Here is a 24,165-nt window from a genome sequence, read left to right on the forward strand (position 1 = left end):
GCCTTTTTCTTGGGACTCTGTGGCTGATTCCATATCAAGACTAGAGTTTCCATAGACTGGAATTTTAAATGGATTACTAAAGGCCGGCATAAAAGTAAAGAGACAAAATTAATAACTTAATTCCTCAGCAAATATTCATTTTAATTATTTCATCTTGCAACAAATTGTAGATTGAAACTTGGGTAATCAGATGGTTATTTTATTATTGATGTAGGATTTTTTTGAGAGATTTTACGTAATTTTTAATTACGGCTAGTCATAAGTATCTTGCCAAAGTGTTAAATAATTTTTTCGGTGTTAATTTCTACAGATTTTTTTTCAATAAAATGAGTTTTGGATTAGTTTTATCTGGTTAAGTATTTTAAGCTGAATCGAAGTTAGAATTTTTCAAAAGGACGGCCCTGAGGCGAGTTTTTTCCTGAAAATTTCTGGTTTGCGCTGAACTTTTTTTGATCTTCACTATGGGAAATGGCAAACACATTTGTGTACATGAAATTTCAAACTCGTTTTTCGAGCCTTTTTCATTTGAATTGTTCGACAATATTAATATCAATCGAAAGGACGGTTCTATCTAAAAAGCTTGTTAGAAAGTTTAAAATAGCTCCGCGTAATAAGTTAAGCCGTTTATTAATTTGTCTCTTTACTTTTCTGCCAGCCTTTATATTGAACATGCTACGGAAAAGTTTAGAGTTTTGGCCAGCGAAAATCGAAATGACATCGAGATTCCGAAAATTCATTTTCAACCCAAAAGTGTGACTTTCGACAAAAGTCAAACTATCACTGAGCTGGTCATTTGTCAAAAAGTTTCTTAAGGCCAGCTTTCTTGAGGACAGAAACCTCGCTTAAAGCAAAACTGCAAAGCTCGCTTGATCCAGATTTTCAGTACGAATACAGACTGCGAAAGCGAGTACCAATCCTTTTGACTGTTGAGAGTTTCCATCAAGAGGTGTCAGAAAAGTTACTACAGGGATAACTGGCTTGTGGCAGCCAAGTGTTGATAGCGACTTCACTTCTTGATCCTTCGATATTCATCCTATCTTTGCGAAACAGAGTTCAAAACATTTGAGATATCGACGATCATGAATTGATGAAATGGACAACTTCTAACCGTAATCCAACCCAACCAAATCCCGCCTTTTACAAAACTCCGGCTTAGAGCAACTTTCATCACTAATTGAAAAAAATGATTTAATAGCACTGTTGATCGCTAATCAAACTTGTCGAGCAGCCATTATCAAGCGCAGAGATTTGAATGATTTGTTATCAATGAAAACGCAATTTGACTGATCTTTTCATCAGAGACTTTCTAATGACTTGATCTCGAGTGTTTTTGAATCAATCTTGGTAAATGAAAAAAAAAACAAAAGACTCAGTTGTGGTCACATTGTTGACCAAAGATTAATAAGTTGCTCATCTTAATTCATTTGAACCTTTAGCTTATTCTTAATCACAATGAAATTTGGTGAAATGATAAAAAAACATTTATCATGATGATGAGCGCAATGATGAACAAAAAGAGAGAGAGAGAAAAAAGAATCAAAAGATTGATCAATTCTGATTGATGAAAAATAATATCATAATTTCCTTTTCTTCACAATCATCATGTTAAATAAGTCCAACAATATATTCAATGATAACAACAAATTAAGATAAATATCATTTTGGTTCAATATTTTCATTGCATCCTACTTGATGATGATCACCATTCTCATGGTGCCAACTGATTTCAATAGATACTGTTAATATTAATCAGAATCATTATTGTAATGTCTTCCTTGAGTTTACTTCTCTCTGAAATGATAATAATAAAAACGTAATAATTATATTCTAATAAAAATAAAAAGATAATTGCATGAACACTTGAACAACAAGTGAACAATAGTCTTCATCTATCAATCGATTTTGGACTTGATTCAGCTATTAATATAATTAAGAATTGATTGTGGAGAAGAAGAAGAAGAGAAAATGATGAGAAAAAAATTTCCATCCCATTTGAAGTAGAAGAAGAATCCAAATGAAAAAGGTTAATTAGAATACTTGACTTAATTTGATTCTCGATTCTTTTACCGGTAATATCATCATTATTATTATTGAGTCAATCAACTCATTAGCTATTGAGCAAATAAACGTTACCTGATTGTAATCATTTTGTTACTAGGCTGTTAATTGTTACGCCTTTTTCCCCTTCGTTTTGGTTAATCATTAATCTCAATCATGATGGTTACTTAAACATTGAGCTACAATAAATGCTCAAATGTTGTGCTCAAGCAAATCAAAATTTACTCGATAAGCTGAAATGAAAGTGAGTCAAAGTTGATGAAACTTAAGATATCAAGACAATTGTTTCAAGCTTATCAATTTCAAAATGACAATGATGCAAAATAATGACGTCTTTCAGTCAAACTGAGTTTGAATAAAAATTTCTTCTCTGACTGTTTGCAGTGCTGCAGACTTGAAACTTGAAGCATCTTGAAAGACTTGCTTTCGTTTTGGATAAATTTCATGAAAAGTTTGTCGTTCTTTGCGAAAGTCTGCATCGTCAACATGACCCGACAGCGGATAGAAAGGTAAAGCTTTTTAGTGTATTTAATGTAAGGTAAAAGGTCTTTACTGGAATAACTTTGACTGCCTGACTCGGGTGCTGGTTGCACTGGACATCATCACCCTAGTAGTCTCTTGCTGTCTGTTCAGAGGCATAGTGATGGCCAAACAACATCATTCACAGCGGGTTAAAGATTTTAGCTGTTCGACCATCTCGAAGTCGAAGTGAGCAGCTTTGTCTAAGCTAATTTATCTTGTTAATCTGAAGCAATATTTCGAGGGCTTGCTGGGTGCCATCTCAGCATCGATTGCGCTAAATAGTGCATAGTTTATTCTTGGTCTATCTGCTGTCGGAATATGCTCGTCGTGGGCATTTCGAAAAGTCTCCTGCAATTGGCAAGGTTCATTTTTAAAATTCGACAAAATCGATGCTGTTTTACACAGATCAAATATTCAAATGGCAAACATTTCAAGACTTTGAATTTGACTTTTTAGCAGAAAAACTTTGAAAACCAAAGAACCAAAAAAACTTGAATTTGTAGAAAATGAAATCTGAAGACTTTTTCATTTGTAAAAGTAGACTGATTTAAAAGGAAAAGAGTGAACATCCGTCTTGAAATCAACATGAAGATTTTAGTCGATCATGAAAAGTGTTGAGCTGAAAATTTGCTTCACCAACGAAAAACAGTAAAAGTTAATCTTGTCTTTAATTGATTCGAGGATGAAACTTCAGTCTTTTAATTTCGTCTAGCCAAGTGAGATCAACTTTGCACCTTAACTGTGCCAAACATGAACTGGCTAGACGGTCAAGTGAACGCATCTTTAAACTCCTTACCTTGAGTGTTCAACTTGTGATAATGAAATAACAGAAACTCATTATCACACTGAAATCAATTCATTTCTAACTATTCAGCTAAAAGTCAATAATACAAGTTTACATGTAAAGTTGAAAAAAGAACTTGGCATTCCATGCAACTTTAAATTTAAAATGTTGAATTAACATTATCAATGAACCTTACCCATTTGATTTATGTATTGACACTTTACATGGTTTATAATTTCATTTATTTAATCAACTGTTAACCAACAATAAAACATTTAACATTTTAAACACACACACAGAAAATCATTTCATTATAAAACATCTTCTTCATTATCATTATTATCATGTGAAAAGTGATAATAATAAACATGATAATAAAGTTAATGATAATGATAATAGTTATTTTCTTGTTTCACTGTTGAACACTGGCGATGTTTGGTCAACGAAAAATGATAATTGTTGATAATTATTATTAATATAATTAAACAAAATCATAATTATACAAGTTTAAGTTTTAAAAAAAAGACTTTCTTTCTTCTTCTTTATTTATTATAATGATAATGGGCTATATGTTAATCTTTTATTGTCTGAATAATATTGATATTAATTTTTCTTTTCACCATTTTTTCATCATTTGAACACACATTTATTTCATCCTTTACATATTTAACTTGATGATGATGATGATAAATAAAGGTGTGATTAGCATCATTAACATGATGATAAGTTTGCATCACTTTGATGGCCAATAAGTTGAAATATGTTGCTCAACTGATTGATTTTAATGCACAGCTAAAGTGTTATTAAATCACTTTTGATTGAATGAAATTAATGTTGAGGGAAAAACTGAAAACAAGAACGAGTTTAATGTTTGTCAACGTTTTCCGTCTATTGATTTGTCCATGCTTTTGACAGTTGAAATTCAATAAAAAAGATAAACTTGAAGAACGAATTGATTTAGCAAGTTTCAGTTGAATGAATCGATAAATCGGAAAAAAGTAAAGTTATAATCGAAAAGATTTTAACCTTGTAACTTTTTCATTCAATTGTTTGGTTCGAAGTCAAGATCAAGAATGGACAAAGAAATTCGTCCAGAAAGGACAAACTTAGATGCTCTGTTCAAGTGCGACCAACTTGCTAAAGGCTACATTGTATGATGACATTGAATGAACATAATGCATAGAGAAATGCCTGGGTTCGCTATGAAAGTGCCAATAACTTTCGTTAATCAAAAAACTGCAATTACTATTTTTCACTTTTTAAGTACTTCTGATGGGCTAACTAAAAATATATATTTCATTAGAAAACTCGACTACCACTTTCTGATTAGTCAGTTGGATTAATAATACGATCTGATAAAACTTTTTGACCCTTTGACGTGACTGCTCATAGTTGATAAACTTTTTGTCACAATAAAAAGCAAAATAACCCGATGATGTTTCTGAAGTGAAGCTTATCTTTCAGAAATAACATAACACAAGTTTTCAAAAGTTAGTCAAGAGTTCAAACGATGAAATAAAACAAAATCACTATGCAGCGTTAGATTGTTTGAAGGTTGTACTTCTCTTATAATATGAGGGTAATACGTTAATGATCCTTCCTCAGGTTCACCTACGGAAACCTTGTTACGACTTTTACTTCCTCTAAATGATCAAGTTTGAACATCTTTCCAGATTTTGTCAGAAGTTGTCACTTGATTCAATCGTTAGTGAAACTTTCAACATTTTAATAAACTTTCATCAGTCTGATCAAGTTTGATGAAGGTGCAATATGGCAACAATATAAATTCAATATTGAGCATAAATTTAAACAAGTTTCACCAAATGAAACTAATCATGTTAAACCACCCACAAACCAATTCCACACCCACTTTTCAATAAACTGATTGTACAGAAGACAGGAAATGTATTCAATTCATTTAACTATCTCGTTATTTTCATCATCATAATCATCAATATGATTAACACAATAAATTGGAATCTGTATTAATACATCATTCTCTCTCAAGCGCAAAACTTTCTCATTGTTAAACCCGTAAACCTCTCTGTAAACATTCATTGATTCCTCAACATTTCAAACATGACGACTGAATAGCACCGCCATCACTATCTGCCAGCAGTTCAATCCGATCCAAGAATGGAACAAAAAATGCCGAAAACAAAAAAATATAAATCAAATAAAAATTTTCTTCTCCATCTAATCAAAATCCATCAATGATCCAAAAAAAACTATTTTGTAGTTTGAATTGTTATCATCATTATCATTATCATTACCATTATTTTTATTATTATTGCAAGAAGCAAAAAAAGATGAATCCTTGAGATGAATCTTTGCTTCTTTAAACTATTTTGATGAATGAAAAAAATATATTTAGTTTTATCAAGCTTCTGGTTCACTCATTCATTTGAAATCATTCAGCCATATCCGTTCATTGAGTGAATAATAGAGTGTAAATAGGGAGTTCAATTCATTCCGTTTCTCTTTCTTTTTGCCTTCTTTTCTTGTTTCCATGTTTTACTTTTTTTTATATTTCAACTTGAGAACATTTTTAGCTCTTTTGAATTATTATATTATCACAACTATTTACAATTATTATTGTATTATTATCATCTTGTTCAAGCTATTATTATTAGTAGCTGCCTAGTAGTAGTAGTACCATAGCAAGAGTACATGATCATTTCATTCTTTAAATAATAACTTTCTTCTTCCTTCTCTCATCTTCACCATCATTCATAATAATGTTTATCAAGAAGATAATATTCAATAATATCATGGATTCACGAGACATCCTGGTAGGTCTGTTATTAATTGTTGTAGGAATCAAATGAATCAACTCTTGTTTTCCCTTCGATTCACCTTTTGTCTTGCCTTTTATGGTACCAAAAATGTGCAAATCAATGAACATAATAAATGATAGTAAACTTTTAAATATTTATTTAGCTTGATGTTTTTATTTACTTAACATTTTCAATCATGAATGAACCTTATTATTTGACCCGACCCATAAGATAAACAGATATGAATACATTTCAATGTAACTAGTTGGGCAAACAATTAAACTTACAAATTGTTGGCCAATTAAAAATAGCGAAATACTCGAGTTGATTTAATCATTTTTTCAAATGCAAAAGGTAAAAGTTTTAAAATTTGACATTATTTTGCATCATTGTAGTGTTTGCAACTTCGAGTGATGAAGTTGTAAATAAATGACATTTTTGCTCATCGATTGCCAACCGAGTTGTGCTTGATGACTGTATTTGCCTATCAATAGCTGATTAACCATGACTGATTAGGAGATTTGCAAATTGTCTAAGCAAACTGAAAGTTTATCATTCCAATATTTGAATCGAAGAAATAGTTGGTACTTTTTTATCAAATCCAAACAACCGATCCATACCGTCCGTCTTTAGTGACAACTTCGAACTGGTCGAACTGAATCATCATTGCTTCTCTAGATAAAACGTAATTTTCTTTATTATATCTTCATTAATGTTTAATTGTTCAGCATTTTCATTTCCTAAATTTTACTGTTCCCCTCCGAACCTCTAACTTTCGTTCTGATTAATGAAAACATTCCTGGCAAATGCTTTCGCTGTAGTCTGTCTTGTGACGGTCCCAGAATTTTACCTCTATTTTGATTTCTATGTTTATACCGTTGGGTTTGGAAGAATGTGGATTCAAATCGGAATTATGAAGTGTTTTTAAAAATATGTTTCACTCATCAGACTTGATGCCTTACAATTTCTTCATTGCCACCGTAATGGGTTGACCTTACTGCATAATAAATCACTTTTTATCGTGCCTTCAGTGTGGTTTACTTTAGCAGCAGTTTAATAGTCGAGAAAAGGGCAATCAAAAGTTAATTTCTTGCCTTATTAGTGGAAAGTTTACATTATTGGGTTATTTTGCATTATTTCAGCGAGTAAATGTAAAATGATTGCACGGTTGATACAAGTAATGGTTAAAATTGATTTGATCCTGCTGAAGATCTCATTGCGTTTCTTTTTTTGTCCAAATCACTTTATGCGCAATTTTGAAACCAAAGGAAGTAAAATTTAAAATTTAACTTTTAACCAATACAGTTTCATCAAATTTGATGATTGGTGGCTTGAGAATGATGATGATGTGAAGAGAGTGGAAAAAAAGGATGAAAGAGTAATGCTGTCAAGGAGAGAGAAAATGATAGGAGGAATGAAAAGATGAAGGATGAGGAAGAAGAAAGAATGATAAATTTTTTGCTTCTCTAAATTGAACTTAGCAAAGACGAGAAGAGAAAGATTGGTAAAAAAAGGGAAAAAATTGTAAAGGATGAAAAGGATGAAAAATAATGATGATCAAGTTGCCTTGTGAGTATGTCTTCGTGATGAAGATGAAGCAGGGCCAAGGAAAAAAGGAAAGAGTAAAATGTGCGTGAGTTTAAAAAAGGAGTTTCCCTATTAGCTGCTTTGAATTTAAAAAGTTATCTTTTTCATTTTTGCTCATTTGCCATCGAAATGAAAAGGGATGAAAATGGCATTTACATCAACATTCAAAACTCCCACTTTTATCAACTCCTCCTTATCCTACCAAATGTGGGTGGGTTTAAAGGCGTAAATGCAGGTTGCATAAAATTATGTAAATGCGTTTATGCTGATCAACAAGAAGCAGATTCAAGTTGTTGTGTTAATTTGCAAAAGGCAAAAACTAAGTGCAGAGGCTTGATCAACAATGAAACCCTAAACGAGTTTCAACTTTGGTTATGCTTATTCACACCTTTTTACATGTAAATGACGGTTGAAGTAAAATTGAAAATCAATTGGTTTGATGCTTTTTTGGTTACAATTTAATGGTAATTATGATTGGAAAAGGTTAATAGCCAAGGGAATGGTTAAGTTGTAATGATAATTTGCTTGTGGAAAGGCTTGGTTTGGCTTTTATTCAACTCTTCACTTCTCTCTCTCTCTTTGGTTAATTTAAATTGTTGCAATCAAAACCAGAGATGTTTTCATCAATATTAACCCTTTTTTTGGCTTCATTTTGTTTCGCTTATTAATGATGATATTATTGATGTTGCTTTTGGGTTGTTACATTATATTAACCTTTGATAATTGTTAAATCGCAAATAATGAATGATGAAGAGAAATGATTATTTTTTCTTGAGAAGCTTTTCTTTACTCTTTTCTTCTTCTTCTTCTTCTTCTTCTGTTGTTGTTCATAATGATGGTGCTGATGATGATGTGTGTGTTGTTGGTGATGATAATAATAGTTATGCTTGTTACTTAATTATCTTTAAAGTTCTTGGTGTGTGTGTTCTTAGTGGTTGTGAACATTTTGAATTGAATGGAAAGAAGAAGATGAAAAAGAAGAGGCAAAAATGTAATGAGAAAGATGAAGGTGATAATAAATACATAATACTCGAGACATGTTTCAATGTTAATCAAGATCATCTTTATCATCATCATGTTAACCTGTTGACGGCCTCTTGCAGGTTAAAACCTGTAAGGTCAACAGAAGTGGCAAGAAGAAGAGAGAAAAATGAAAAAGAAGAAGAAGAAAAATTAAATGATGAACATGAGGTTGATTAGGATGATTAGGATGAAGATAAGTTGAAGATGAAAACAAAAGCTAAAGACACTTGGCTGGTCAGCCCAGCCCTCGGTCCACTTTTGTCGTGACTCTTTCCTTAAAACAAGTAGTTCAGAGTGATGGGTATGATGTGAGTCTGATGAGTATTATGAGTATGATTATGGTGATGGCTAAATGTGTGCAATAAGTAGTTGATTTAAGGGTGCCTCTTTGGCCCAGCAGAGGCCAAGTGCAAAAGATGAGAAACCGTGAAATTCCTCTCTTGTTCATCTTTGCCTGGTCTTGCAACCAATTTGACTGCTGGGCATTTGTTTTAGCAACAAGCTACAGTTGGATGATGAAGATGAATTGAATAGAGGGAGGGTTAACCTCCTCCGGAACTACAGCTCCTTTAATAGTCTTCATCTTGATATTAGCAAACACCAAGCTGGCGACCTTTCACGAGAAGAAGGCAAGAAAAAAGAAGCTAAAAACTTGTTCAATGTTTAACGAAACAAAATGGGGCAAAAAATGAGGTAAAATATGAAAAGGCAAATTGAGTTATCAAGAGTTGATGATGAAAATGATGTTGATCATTTAGTAAAGGTTTGACCCTAACCTTGCTCTAATCATGCCTTCTTCATGAGAATCATTTTCCTCTCTGATAATTGCATTTTTCTGTTCAATTTTGCAACAATTTTGTATCATTTTCCATTCAAAATGCTTTTCTTCACCTTGTAATCAACAACAATTAACCATTAATTTATACTTTCAAATGAAACTCAAACTCGTAAAGTCAACCTTTTCTTGTTGAAACCAAAACTCTTTAATCATTTGTTATCAATCAAAGGTAAAACATGACTTTCATCAACATCATTATATAATCACAGGAATCGCTCATTTCAATGAATTTTTTTTTCTTTACTCAACTTTTTAATTCAACTTTATTCACATTTGTGCAATTGACTTTTTTTTATATTCAAACAAAAAGTTAATTGTTTTTTGCTTGAGAGCGCTTTTCACGTCGAGACTTTGAATACAATTTACAATCATCATAATCATCATCATAATCATTTGTTGAATTGTCAGAGTTGGTACAAAATAATGGAAGCAAAACAATTGAATTTGGTGCAAACTTTTTTTTCTCCATTTCTTCTTCTTCTTTATCCACTTTATTCATCAACCTTTTTCATAATATTTGCGTTTATTTGCGTTAACAATTCGTCTTGATTGAATGCATAGTTATCGTCATGCTCAACATGATTCACATGCAATTCAATTTCACCCAAAATTACAATCATTTCTTAAACATTCAACCAATATTAAGAACTTTTTTTCTCTCTTTTTTCTTGCCTGAACTTTTCCAAAATCAAACCCGCCTTTCATTTCCTCTTTAATCATGAAAATGTTAATTGCATTTATGCTTTATGAACAGAATCACAAATTTTGAGCTTTTTATTTGCTCGCCTCATCTTTACCTTTTCATCAAAATTTCCTTTTTTTTATTCTCTTTTCCTTTTCTCTCTTTTTTTGGCTCTTCATTGCTTATTTATTCTGGTCTCTTTTGGTTACTTTTGTGTTGACCAAAAAAAAGAGAGGAGCAAAAAGACCCAAATTTTATGAATTAATGACCAACCGACTGTTAGGTGTCACCAGCCATTATTTATCGAGACTCTGTTATTTGATATAAAAATTGCGCCAGATTTGTTGGCTGTTCAAAGATGTTCAATTTGGTATTTTATAATGAATTTATAGTGAAACTTGATGGGCAAGCAAAAATGGTAAAAGGTCTAATCTCACATTTCATGAGATTATTATTTTCTATTATTACGGTTATTGTTTAACTTGATTGCTTACCTTTCACTGATTTTGATCTTATTTTGATATTGAAAGTTCCCTCTGGTCTGACTTTAGTTTATAAATGAATGGCATAAATCATCTTCTTGGTTGGTTGAGAAGGAAACAAAAAAAAGAGAGAAAAGTAAACTTGAAATTGTACATTGTATTCAACGTTTAAGCATCGCCATCTTCATCATCTTCATCATCTTCTTCCTCATCATCATCAACAGAGGATAAATAGAATTAAGAGTCAGAGAGAACAAGAAAGCAAAAAATATTTCTCAGCTTTTTGAGTGTTACATTGAAAAAAAATAAATAAATTAAGCAGCTCTATGATGATCAATAGATAATTTTGAAGGATAAAGTTTGGGGAAAAGTTAAGGGATAAATATGATGATGAAGGGAAAAAGATGCTGCAAATGAAATTGACCGATGGTTTCTCATATTTCATTAAATATACCGTTCAATAATCTGAAGGAACAACAAGACAATCAAGAAAAATTCAGTTTTTTTTCTTCTTTTGTATCGATCAAATTCATTGATAGCAAACAGTTGATCTTTTAATTGAATAATTGTTTCTTTATTTCAATTTGTTTTCTTCAACTTTATTCATCTCGAGTTTCATCAGCTCTTAGATTTCAATATTCGCAAGTTTCAGGTTGAATCATTCAGAATCAAAATGTCGATTCAGTATCGTTTTTGATAATTTTTTACACAATTTTGTCATCAAATGTTATCACCAAGATTTATATCTCATGGTGAAAAATTAACATGTAAGTCTATGGAAAATTTCAAAGTACAAATTTTTATCAATAATCCAAATGACCTGATGTGAAGCAACTCCAGTCGAGTCAACTTGGACTTGATAACATCTGGTGACACCAAAAATAGAGATAATCGTTGATCTAATTGTGTCAAAAGAGGGCGACACAGAAGCGTTATGAGCTTGACAATCATTGAACTGTTTTCAAACTCAATGAATCACAAGCTTCTAATGCAAGTTTAATGTTTTATTTTTAACTCATCGTTCATTAACAAGGACAAAATTTAATTGAAAGCTTGAATTTTGCCATTTCACTTGATTCATCGATCAATCTATGGAAATGATAAAACGTTTAAAGCTAAATTAGTCAACAATCCCTTGACTAAATTTGCACTAAATATTTGATGCAAAACAATTATTCAAATGGTTTGGTTCTGAGCAAGTGAAGTGAAAGATAATTCATCAAACGGAGATTAATCTAATCTAACCTGATCTAACCTAAGTTTGAATTTCATCTTGAATTGCTATTAAATATCGATTATTGTATTGAATCTTGAATTGTTGATATTTTCTTACATTGTAAGGAAAACGGAAATTATCTGATTGATTGAACAGTCGAAATGATTAAATTTCAAGTTGACATTTAAAGGAAACGAAATTGATATTTGTAAATGAGATTAAAGTTGAAGTACAAAACGACTCATTTACTTGAGAACTTTTGTTTTTCTCTTCAAATTGAATAAATTGCGAGTTCGGAAACAGGGAAAATAATACAAAACCAATCAGAATGTCACACTTTTTTTTACCGATTAAAATCAATGTTAACAACAATTGACGGTAAAACCAACTGGTGAAAACAATTCATTTCAAAATTTACTGTCAACTCAAATAAAATAGTTTCATTTTTGTTCTTCTCTATTCCTTTTTTTCTCATGACAAAAGTCGTTTTTTTTAATCAATCAAACTCAGTTCTCATTGAATTGAAATAATAATCAGAAAATGAGTGAAACAATTGAAGAAAGCAGGCAAAATAAAAAAAAGGAAAACAAAAGCAAATAAAAGGAAATCAATGAATCAATTTCAATAGATTTCATGAAATCCTAAACAAAGATTATCATTATCAAGTCAAATGTCGAGTAAAGAGCGTCAACTGCAATTTCCCTGAAAAGTCCTCGAGAAAAGTTCAGAGCTCGAGTTTCCTAAATTGGCCAACATTATCATCATTAAAACTAGAAAAAATGTTTCAAATGATATTACAATGATGAGAAAATGAAAAGAATCTTCGCTCTTCTCCTTTTTTTTTCGTTCATTGGAAAAACATTTCTTATTCGATTAGCTAATGTTTTCATTGAAGCTTGAGATTGATGAAATTAGTAATTGAGACAAAAAACATGATGATGATGATGAAGATGGTGAACATGTTTGCAAGGGAAAAAAGAAAAGCATATGAAAAGGCAATGATTCTAATGAATCTTTTCTCATCATCATCACCATCTTATTTTTCCCTGTAATATTGATCGTTCATGACAAAATCATTTTCTTGAAATCTTCATTGTCTTCTCTTCTTTATCTTTTTTTCACTTTTCTTCTTCTTTCTCTCCCGTTCTTTCAGGCTTACAATTTATTGTTGCTGATAAATCTTGAAACGATAAAAGCATAACCAATTAGAGTTGTACAATGTTGATTATGTTTCCAAAAATGGTGAATTGATTGTGAACCAAGAAAAGAGAAGAAGAAGCAAGAAACAAAAAAACGAAGAGAAAAAAAAGTTGCTTCAAAAGCTGATTCCAATGTTCATTGGTCCAAACAGGATAAAAAAGCGAATCGAAGGGAAAAGACGAAAACTAACAACGAAAAGTTACATGAAAATCTGGACCCAATAATTGAACCAAAGGTAAGCAGAAAATTGAAATTCAAAGCAAACCTTGTATTAAAAAGCAAAAGGTTTACATCTAATGTCATTGATATGCTTTTTTCTTGGGTTATCATTATTAAATTGGTTACTCTTGGCATCACCTCTTGTTTGTATTATGTTAAAAGTTTTCAAGGAAACTGATGATAAACGGAAGATGAAGAAGATTGTTAAGTACATATATTTACTGGCGAATGAGAGAGAATACAAATTGAAATATAGCGAACAGAATAATTGAGATGAAATTTTGATTGGCTGAATAGTCTCTCAACTGAATAGAATTGAAGTTATATCAAGAATATTTATATAAATATATGACCTTTTCTTCTCCTTCTTTCTTCTTCTTCTTCAGTTTATACTTTTTTTTCGAGTTTCAATGTGAACCTATAACTTGGAATAAACATGATTCTTCATGATGTATGTTCACAGGCAACTGAATTTTCTATACAAAACTTTACTTTGGTTATACATGTACTTATAATACAAAAGTAATGTTGCACTTTGTAAACGTTAAAGTTGAGTGAAAATGGATTTGAAAATTGTATTTAATAGGTTTTACTAGAGTTGAATTGAGTTGGTTGAAAAGATGAAAAGGTTTACAGGAAGATGATGAAGGCAAAAAAATTGCTTTCAAATTGAAATGTAATCGCAACTGTAAATTATTGATATTTACTTTTTTTAGCCCTTTTCTGCTAGTCTTGCTGATGGTCAGCTGGACAGTTTAAATGATGGTTTTGTGGACATGATGGCTCCATGGTTTATAAGGTGTAAAATGATGATGATGATGATGATGGGAGGAGAAAGTGTCACTGTAATGAGTGAGGTTAGGTGATAAACAGGGGATGGAGAGGGACTTGAATGGATTTTGCCATCATGACGATGAGGAAGAAGAAGAGAGAACGGAAAAGTTTATTGGAACATCTTAATTAGGTCAGACTGTCAGTTGATCTTGACCATGGATTAATCTTCAAGTCAATGAAACAGTGTAACCTTTTGTTGTCCATAAATCGAAATGTTACAAAAGTTTTCAGTATTTTCACCTAACTCTGTGTTTTAAATAGCGCTTGTATAATAGTGCCAAGAATTGCCTGTTTGTCTCATTGTTCGAACAAATTAACTCTTCGAACATGAAGTAAAATGTTGAAATTAAGTGACTAGCTTTGACTGTGAAGGATCAAATGCTTTAATCCATAGACTATTGTTGCTACTTTGAGCTATGAAAAAATTGACTGTTCATGATGAGCACTCAACAGCTTATTTGTGATTGAAATCTATTTCCATTTTTATTTGAGATTTGAGTTTTTTCCTTCTGAAATGTTTGTTCAATTTCGATGAATCAAGAAATTTTGATTTTTGTACTTTCTTTCATTTTGACGCTAAATAATTCCATTTTTTTGTCAATCTCGATAACTGTCAATGAATTTACCGATTTTTCGATTCTCTAATTTTTTCAATCGATTATTTAAAAAGTTATCTCAATTTTCGATTGAGTATTTTCTATGAATTTTGACTAGAAGTTTATCAGTCTGACTCAAAGTTTGACATCGTGCTTTGTTGCATTATATTGTTACATGATTCAAAGTTGAGATTTGATAGCCAAGTAGGCTAATGTTGCTTTGATCTTGATGAACATTTCATTTTGAAAAGTTTTAAATGTTTAATCAAGTTCAATATTTCAATTGGTTGCTTCCTCATTTGGTATTTGTCCATGTTTTTTACCCATGAATCAAGTGCATTTTTAATGAACTCTCATTTGGATGTTTCTTTAACTTCTTTACATTGGTTTGATTTAGTTTTTTTGTGGCTTTTCAGCTCAATAACAATGTAAAAAAGAAGTAAAATGTTCAACAGCCGCAGGGTATTTTTAAGGTTTTTATTTCTCTATTCCATCAAAGGTTATTCCATTTTCCTCTCCTCTTTGTTGTGTGTTATTGAAACCATATTTCTTTACCATCATCATCACCATTATCAACATTATCATCATTTTTCACCAGAATTTTTCATCCTCTCTGTTTGATCAGGAAGAAGAAGAAAGAGAGAGAAAAAAGTAAAAAACTGATTATGAAGAAGAAGAAAAAAAGAACTCAAAGGTTGTTATTGAAAATGATGATAAACACAACAATAGGAACCATGGTAAACGTGATATTAACCATAAGGTTGATGTTTGAAATGAAAGAGAATCTGATGAAAGAGAGAGAGAGAAAAAATCTGAAGAGAATGAAGTTTAATGAAGGAAAAATTGAACCAGAATAAGGTAGAGAAAAAAGTAAGAAAACATTTTCAGATTCATTTTTGATCAACAAAAGTAGACCTTTCATTGAATCCATTGAATGTTAACTTCTCGTTGACTTTAAGCCATTCAAATGTTAGTTTTACAAGGCGAAGAGGAAGAAGATAAAAAAAATGTTAACAATCAATCATTCATTTTATGTCCAAGTAACCTCCTTTTTTATTGCCTTTCCTCTCTTTCACACTCTTCCAGACACACTAACTTACTCTCTCTTCATCATAAGATGATGACAATATGTAATGCATAATGTCGTTCTTATTTTCCTTTTCATCCTTCGTAGGCAGAAAACAAGCGTTCCCTGTCAACACTAACCTGTCATGATGACCTTTTCCTCGACCCTTTGCCACTTTAACGTGTAAAAAAATAACTTGTCATCATCAACATAAAAAAAGACTCTCACCTTTCCAACTATTGCTATTAATAAATGTCTCTTTTAAATGTCATTTAAGTAGACTTTAACTTTTCAATATTAAATCAAAAGCCGCCAATATTGTCATCGACTCAAAAATTTTCATCATTTCTTGTTGAAATAATAATGCAAAATAATCTAATGGTGTCATCTAAAGGCCCATAAGCCAGTCAAACTTCAACCGCAATAGACTCATGTCTCAGGTCAAGAAATCAGTCTTGCTCTGCATCGACGATTTCCCACCGTAAATGGCTTCAACACGAAGAACACAAAATGTTTCAATTTTCTCGAAAACTTGATTTTCTTTTCGTCGCAAAATTTAAATTGTCATCAGTTAACCCTGAAGCGATCAATTTATTTCTTGCGAAATGACCCGAAATTATAAGCTAAACTTGGAGTCACAAGTCAGTCTAACTTTGACCGAAACAGACTCTACCTCTGCACTAGATGTTAGTCTTGCTCTGCCTAAACAACGATACTGTTGCAACGCAGAGAACTCAATTTTTTGCATTTTCTCAAGGACTCACTTTTCGTTCATTCCTCCCTTCCCTTCTTATTCATCGTCTTTCGTTGAATCTGAAGGTTTTGATCCATTTTTTGTTACATTAATAATGCAACCAGGTGATGTTGACCACTTGATAAAATCTCTGAATACAATGCAACAGATATCTGTAGATGTAGACAAGATTGTATCAGCCTTGTAAAGCAAACAAAAAATGATGCTAATTTTAGGCATAAACACTTAATGAAATGATAACAGAGTAAATCTTTGGCGAGGCTAAATAAAAGAACATCAATCTTACCAAGAGTATCATGTTAATCCAACTAACCAGCCATTTACATGAGAACGAAAAGCAGTTTCTGCTTCAATTGAATATCCAACCATCCCATAACCATACAATTTATCGCCATTTTCAGATGAATTCTTATCCAATTAGATAATCTTTCCTCTAACCAAGTAGTCTGAAGTAGCAAGAAAAGAGGAACAGAAAAAAAAGTTCCGGAAGGAATCAACATTCATGTAACATGTTCATGTTCAACTGACTATCATTAATAACCCAAAAAAAATTAGAATAAAATCCATTAAAAGCGCAACGGAAATTCAAATGTCGGTCAAAAATGCAGAAAAGTAAGAAAAGAATAGAAAAGGAAAAACAAAAAAACTAAAAAATCGAAAAAAGAAAAGAAAAAAAAAGTTTAAATGAAAACAATTTTACGGATAAATAATGACCATTGATAACAGTTTCCAGCAAGTAATCATTACAATAACAATCATCATCATCATCAGCAGAAAATAGCCCCTGAAATGAGAGAAAAAAAAGCGAAGTAAAATGACTGAAAAAAGGCGAAAAAGAAGAGAATTTTTTGTCCAAAAAAGAGAAGAAGAAAAAAAGAAACTCGGAAAAAAGGAATGAAATTAAACTAATAATAGTGAGTAAAATAACTGGGAGTTAAACGATAATAATAATTTTAAAAAGAGTCCAAGCATAACTTTTATGGATTCAATTTGGTAAAATAGTATTAACGTTATTACTATCATCATTATACTGCTTATTATCATCGGCATCATTACTATTATTATCATATATAATGTAATATATTATGATATATTAAAAAAGATGAAGATGACTCTTTATGGCCTGTGTAAAGTCCACTTGTCGAGTCTAATGTATGATAATATTTGTCAACTAACTGTAACCCCACTGGCTTTTAAAATTATGTTGACATTGTAAGGCTTGTTCCAAATTTCCAACTCATCTTCATCTTCATCATGTTCATCTATATTATGAAATAATATTTATTTATCCAGTGTTGCTTGCTGCTTTGCCTTCTTGTTTTTTTTGCCTTCTTCTTCATGCTTTACTGTGAAAAGTTATTTACTATTCTGAAAGCGAATAAAACATATCGAGTTATCATGATGATAATGATGATGATGAGGAGCAAAGAGATGATGATATGAAAGATAATATGGCAAATGATTTATAGATATACATCTTTATGGGAAAAGGAAAAGGAATCGTCATCACAATTTTTCGTTTTCACGATTGTTCCAATTTCAACTTTTCACTTGGAAACTTTTTCATTTCTCCTTTCAATTTTATTTGGAAAATGAGATTTTCGTTGGATTTTAGTTCGATCATCAGTTGGAGAGGAGCAGAAATTGTCAGCAGAATTTTTCGTTTCCATGATTATTCGTTTTAGCATTTTGATGTTTGAGTTTTGTTTGGAAAATTCGTTGAGTTTTAGTTCGATGGTTTGGTAAAGAGCAACAGTTTTGAAAAGATTTGAATTTTCGTTCTTTGCTTCTTCGCCAGTTTTGATGTTGATTTTAATGGTACTCTTGACTCAACTCGAATTGAATTTAATTTTGAAATCCTATTTTGCTCTTTTCTTTACTCTTTTTCCCTGTAATTGTGTTTATAATTCCTTTTATTTCTTCCATTTCTCTGGCTGAGAATTGAATTTAAAGACTAAATTCACAGTCAATTCAGTTTTACCTTGTTTACTTTTCACTGAAAGCAAACTTTTTCTTTCCTCTCCAAAGTTTCTCTTCTTTTTATTATCAGATTATCATCATTATCATGAGTTTCTTTTCCTCTTCAGCCTTTTTTTCCAAGCTTCTTAAGGTTAACAAAGGTTTCAATATTACAAAATATCTTTAAGGATGATGATGATCATGATGTTGGTAGAAGTAAAGTGAAAAGACATGAAAGTGTGATGCAAGATGAAAGTTTCAAGTGAATTTAATTTCCAATAAAATGGATTTGCCAAAAGTTTAACTGAAAAAAAGGTAAACCTTAAACTTCCAAAGATATCATTTACTGAATAAATTGGTGATAAAAGAAGATTTTAAAATGAAAAGTTCATCATTTTAATGAACTGATCTGCCAAAACTGTCATTGGAAAATCAGAATATAAAGAAAAGAAATTGGAAGAAAATTTTCATTTTCTTCATTCTTCTCATCCTCACCAAGTTGACCATGCTCGGTGAGGGAACATGGAATAAAAAATAATTTTCTAATTCCAAGACTAAATGATGATAATGACCAAGATAAACATGTGTCTACATTCGTCTTTCGTCTTTTCATCATTTTCTCCTTTTCCTCATCTTCTTCATCTTTTTACGTCTCAAGAGATTCTTGGGTAAAGATGATTGAAAATCAATTTATATCTGCCAAGAAAAGCAGTCTTGAATGTACACTTTTCTCGTGTCTTCATCATCATCATGTGAGATCAGAATCTTAACAGTTTCTCTTTGCCATTCATTTATTCCAAGAGAAAATTTTCTTCTCTTCTTGGGATGAATTTTTTCCTCTACTTTTTTGCCTCTCAAATTTCACCATTGTAATGAGACCGGAACCGCAAACCCACTCTTGATACAAATTTGCTCATCAAGTTATAGGAGTTTATCCTTCAATTTTCATAGTCCAACTCGAAATTTATTCTGAAAACAATTTTCTCTTCACCTTTTTCCTCTCATCCCCAATCATCATGAGCATATGAATCAACCTTTTCCTGACACATGATCAAATCAAATTTCACCCTTGAAATGCTCTTCAAGAAAAAAAAGCCCAGAAGAATCGTGAACAATAAGTCCAACCTTTCGAAATTTTATCTTATCAAATTTCTTCGAAAAGAAAAAAACTCGAAAAAATAGAAAACTCATAAACACCTTGGATTTCGTTATTGAACATTAATATCAAAAGGAAAAGGCATCAGAATTGAAAAATCAAATCAAATCGAAATGAAAGGGAAAAGGAATTTTTGATAACAAAAAAAAGTTCTAATGATAATAATAAATAAAAAATATCTAATATAATATGGTGAAGAAGTGAAAAATGTTAACTATTATTATATTTATAGAGGTTTGAAGAGAAGGAAAGAAAAGAAGGAAAAAAAAACTCGGAATATTATCAAGAAAATTGTTATCAGAAGAAGCAAAAAATGAAGTATATTTTAAGCCAATTGAGTTGAAGAATGTTGTTGGCTGAATGAAAATCACGCCCAGGTTTAGCCTTTGAAAATGCTACTGAATACTCTTGGTGTACCGCATGTACTTTAAAGAATTTGGAGAAAACACATTTTTTTGGAACTCTTCTCAACATACTTTTTTATCCATAATATAAATTTTGATATTATTTCTTCTTTTGCACTCCCAGTGATTCCACGGTTATAGGGTCTGGAAAGTTTAAGTTTAAGTTTCAAGTCTCCTTTGCCTTTTAAAGTTGAGCCTAAAATAGAGATAAATAAAAATACATTTCACAAGGTAATATAACATTTATTAAAGTAAAGCCGCCGAGGATTGAAAAGGAATCAAAATTTGCCTCAATCTTTGGAGAGTTGTTTGTTTCCACTCTCATTTGATAGTTAATACAACTCGCTGATTCAGGAAGCAGCAGCCTTTGGTTAAGGTAAAGAACAGGGAATGAGGAAAGAAGCAAAAAAAACAAAATAATATGTAATATGTTTACAGAATTTAATGTTATCTTCTTTTGTTCTGAAGAGCGTAAAGAATGAAAACATTTTTTTCTTCTCTTGCTTCTTCTTCTTCTTCTCTGCAAATCATTCTGATCTTTCACACGTGTCTTGTAAGATGATGATGATGTTGGTGATGATACACGGCATTTCATTGAATTTATTCATACAAGAAAATCAGGTAAAGTAAGGGAAGAAATAAGTTTACCTTTGAATAAAAGATGAACAATATTCACAAGTGAAAACGAAAAAGTCACTCTTTTTCTTGTTTAAACTCAAATTTCAAGGTTTCTCCTCGTCAAATAGTCATAACATTTCAACAAAAGTAAATGTTCATTGCAAGCTTCAATCAAAGGGAATTGAAAACTTTTGTTTAAACTTTGATCGTCAAAGTAACCAATCATTCACCGAGAATTTCATCAATAATGCAAAATAATCCAGTGATAGTGCCAAAATTGAGCCAATAGATAGATTTGCTTAAGTGACCGGACGATCTCCGATCTGATCTCGATAATCTTCGATCATGATGTTTGATCAAACAAAATCGTTTGCATTCATTATTATTTAACTCTTTATATTATTATTTTTTCTGGTTAGGCTAGGTTACGTTAGGTTAGGAAATGAAATGAAAAGTTCAAAGAATGATTCATTCAAATCCGAAAAGTTCTTTGATTTTGCAAACCAATCCAATTGATATTGAAAATTCATTTTAAAACCTTTTACAATTCCATACTGAATGATGATCATATTTGCAAAATTTCACTTTGAAAATCGTTTTAATTGAACTGATTTTCTGTAACTTTAAGACAAAAATCGCAAATACAAAAATGTTTACATAGGTCAGAACAATTGTTTTTTGTTACAAAAATAATGTAAAATAAAGCGATTGTTTTTCAACTTGGTTAACCTATGCCTCAGCTTGAGATAAGATGAAGCAAGTTTTAAACTCGATGAGTTATTTTCGTTGTAAAGATTTAATTTTGTTAAAGCTGACAGCAAATAAAGTTTAAAGTAGATCGTCTTTAAATTTAAAGCCAATAAATGGCCATTTTGAAGCTGAAAATTTTACGTTTTTTAATCTAAAGATGTAATAATGTAATCTAATGTTTCGAGGTGATATTATCACCATTACTATTACTATTACTATTGCTTTTACCATTTCTATTGCCATTTTGTAATATTATTAGATTTTTGTGACTCCAACATTGAATCACATAAATGCATGGAAAGAGGGAGAGAAAGAAAAGAAAAAGTTGCAAAATAGTGAAAATGAAAGGAAACGGTCCTTTTGCTTCGATGACCTTTCATGTTTGGATACTGTCCAATATTGCAAAATGTGTGTTTCTTGTTGATGTGATATCCTCACTGGGATATTTTGGCCAAACCTCCCCCACCTCCTCCTCCTCTCCTCAATGCATAAGTTTAAGGTAAACTAAAAAAAGGATAAAAACAACATGTTAAAAGTGTTGACCTTTAACTGCACCCAAAGTGACCGTAAAACTGTTAAAAATACTATTGGTCACTTTTATGGATCTTGCACTCTTTTCCCCTGAGTTTCAAATTACAAATGAAACTTATTTGTCGTTGTTAATCAGGAAGAAGAAAAAAAAGAAAAAGTAAGAAATGAAAAGTTGCTCATGAAACCTGAATAAATATCGCCATTTGGTTGACTCTCAAATCAATGAATATTCCAAGTGGTAAATGTTCATTGAGAATCCAAGTTGCGTTTCAATATTGTAAGTTGCTTGCAAGGAAAATAAAATAAAATGAAAAAAAGGACTAACATATAAAGCTAAACTCATTTGAAAAGACTGACCAGCCATTAACTTCTTATGCGATGCCACATTCATTTTGATTATATTCATTCACTTATTTAGCCAATTTCGAGCTTTTCCTTTCTTCTTCTTCTTCTCGTATTTTGCACCCCGTTACATCTTATCTTCATCATTATCATTATCATCCGAAGTGCTCTTACAAAGCCTGTGAAACTTTTGCGATTATAAATGAGTAGCTTGAATCGCGCCTTGAATCTTGAAAATGAAATGAAACACCATCAAATCATATAAAGTAGTTTTGTAATTTGTTAACTTTTTCCCTCTTCTCGAGTCAACTTTAACTGGATAACCAATCCATTTAATAGTTTTTATCCTAATGAATAAGATTATAATGTTAATTGTTGCTCAGACAAAAATGTTATTAATTTCAATTAAACAATTTAACATTACGAGATAATTTTTCACAGTTTTTGCACAGAAAACAAGAAAATGTAATCAATAAAATTAGCTGTTTAACGATGCTTTCGTAAAGATGAAGATGGCTATTTAGTTGGGAATCGTTGACCATTGTAACCTTTGATTAACAATGCCTTTTATTCATATTCAAATTTGGTTCTAACGAAAGTAACTTTGTTGTCATGAACGCGAAATCTCGTCGAAAATGATACTTTCTTTGCTGCTTGAAAAGTTAACAAATGAGTATTGAATGACTATCAATGAAAAATCAATGTTTCCACATGTTAGTATCGTAATGAGGAAACAAAACAAAATGAGTGAAGCCAAAGGCTCATCACAGTAGGCACAAGACTAAGCATTGAAATCGGTGGGTGACGTGAGACCCTTGCCGTTCAAGTTCAACATGACCATCACCTATCACATCTCATCGCTATCAATCAATATCCTTTAGACAATCTAACGTCTTTGAAATGTTGAACTCGAGTTTTCTCAGGAAACCTCAAATATTGCAATGACACCCAGAACCTTGACAGGTTATCCTCGTTGATGGTCTGCAAATGAATCAACCTGCTATTGTTAACCTTTCACATTGAAATTTATTAATTTTATCCAACAAAATGAAGGTTAATTAAAAAAAAAGAGTTTGCTCATAAATTGTTTCCTTCATTTTACCATCCAACCTCCTTTTAATTATACCCTTGCTACCTTAATTGTGTACTTGCAACTTAATATTGTTTACCTGGTGAATCATTTAATTTTAATAATAATAAACAATAAAAAAGTCAAGTTGCTAATAATAATAATAATGTGATAATTTAACGTTAGTTTATGTAGTTTAATTTAAATTGCTTGCAAAGTGAATAGAAGAAGAAGAAAGAAGAAGAAAAATGTTGATTCAGTTTAGTTCATTAAGTTAATTATTTATTACAACAAAAAAGCAACCCGAACCAGCCCTAAATTAATTATATTGATGATGATAAAATGAATGGCTGAGATGAGTTAACTGAAGAAATGATTGAAAACAAAAAGGTAAAGGATCACCAAGTTTACCCATCCTCTTGCAAGACCAAGCGACTTGTGTGTGTGTGTTTATCATCAATATAATCATATCTATCAACATTAACTAACAAGATTGATAATAATTACTCCAAGAGCAAAAGGTTGATTAAATTGGTTAATTTATTGCTTTCCAATTTAAATCATTTGCACAGTTGAACCAAAAGTTTGCCATTCTTTTCAGGTTTCAACCATTTTAAACATGCAAAGGTTAACAATAGCATTAATCTTAACATTAGTTTTATCTTCAAGTTAATCAACATTTGGCAACATTTTTCATT

The 24,165-nt window shown here is 31.2% G+C and overlaps 1 protein-coding gene across 4 annotated transcripts in view; it reads left to right on the forward strand.

Annotated features, from left to right (window-relative positions):
* Positions 1-24,165, forward strand: part of LOC107362958 (uncharacterized) — a 101,770-nt gene that overhangs the window by 11,227 nt on the left and 66,378 nt on the right. For all 4 annotated transcript variants that reach the window (XM_015930104.2, XM_089269593.1, XM_089269588.1 and 1 more), the window contains exon 2: positions 13,123-13,404. The gene's annotated coding sequence lies outside the window, so the exon portion shown is untranslated. The remainder of the gene's footprint in view (positions 1-13,122; positions 13,405-24,165) is intronic.

The sequence above is a fragment of the Tetranychus urticae genome, chromosome 3 (assembly GCF_039701765.1).
Source record: "Tetranychus urticae isolate SD_2017Ah chromosome 3, NJAU_TeUrti_SD_1.0, whole genome shotgun sequence".
Lineage (NCBI taxonomy): Eukaryota > Metazoa > Arthropoda > Arachnida > Trombidiformes > Tetranychidae > Tetranychus > Tetranychus urticae.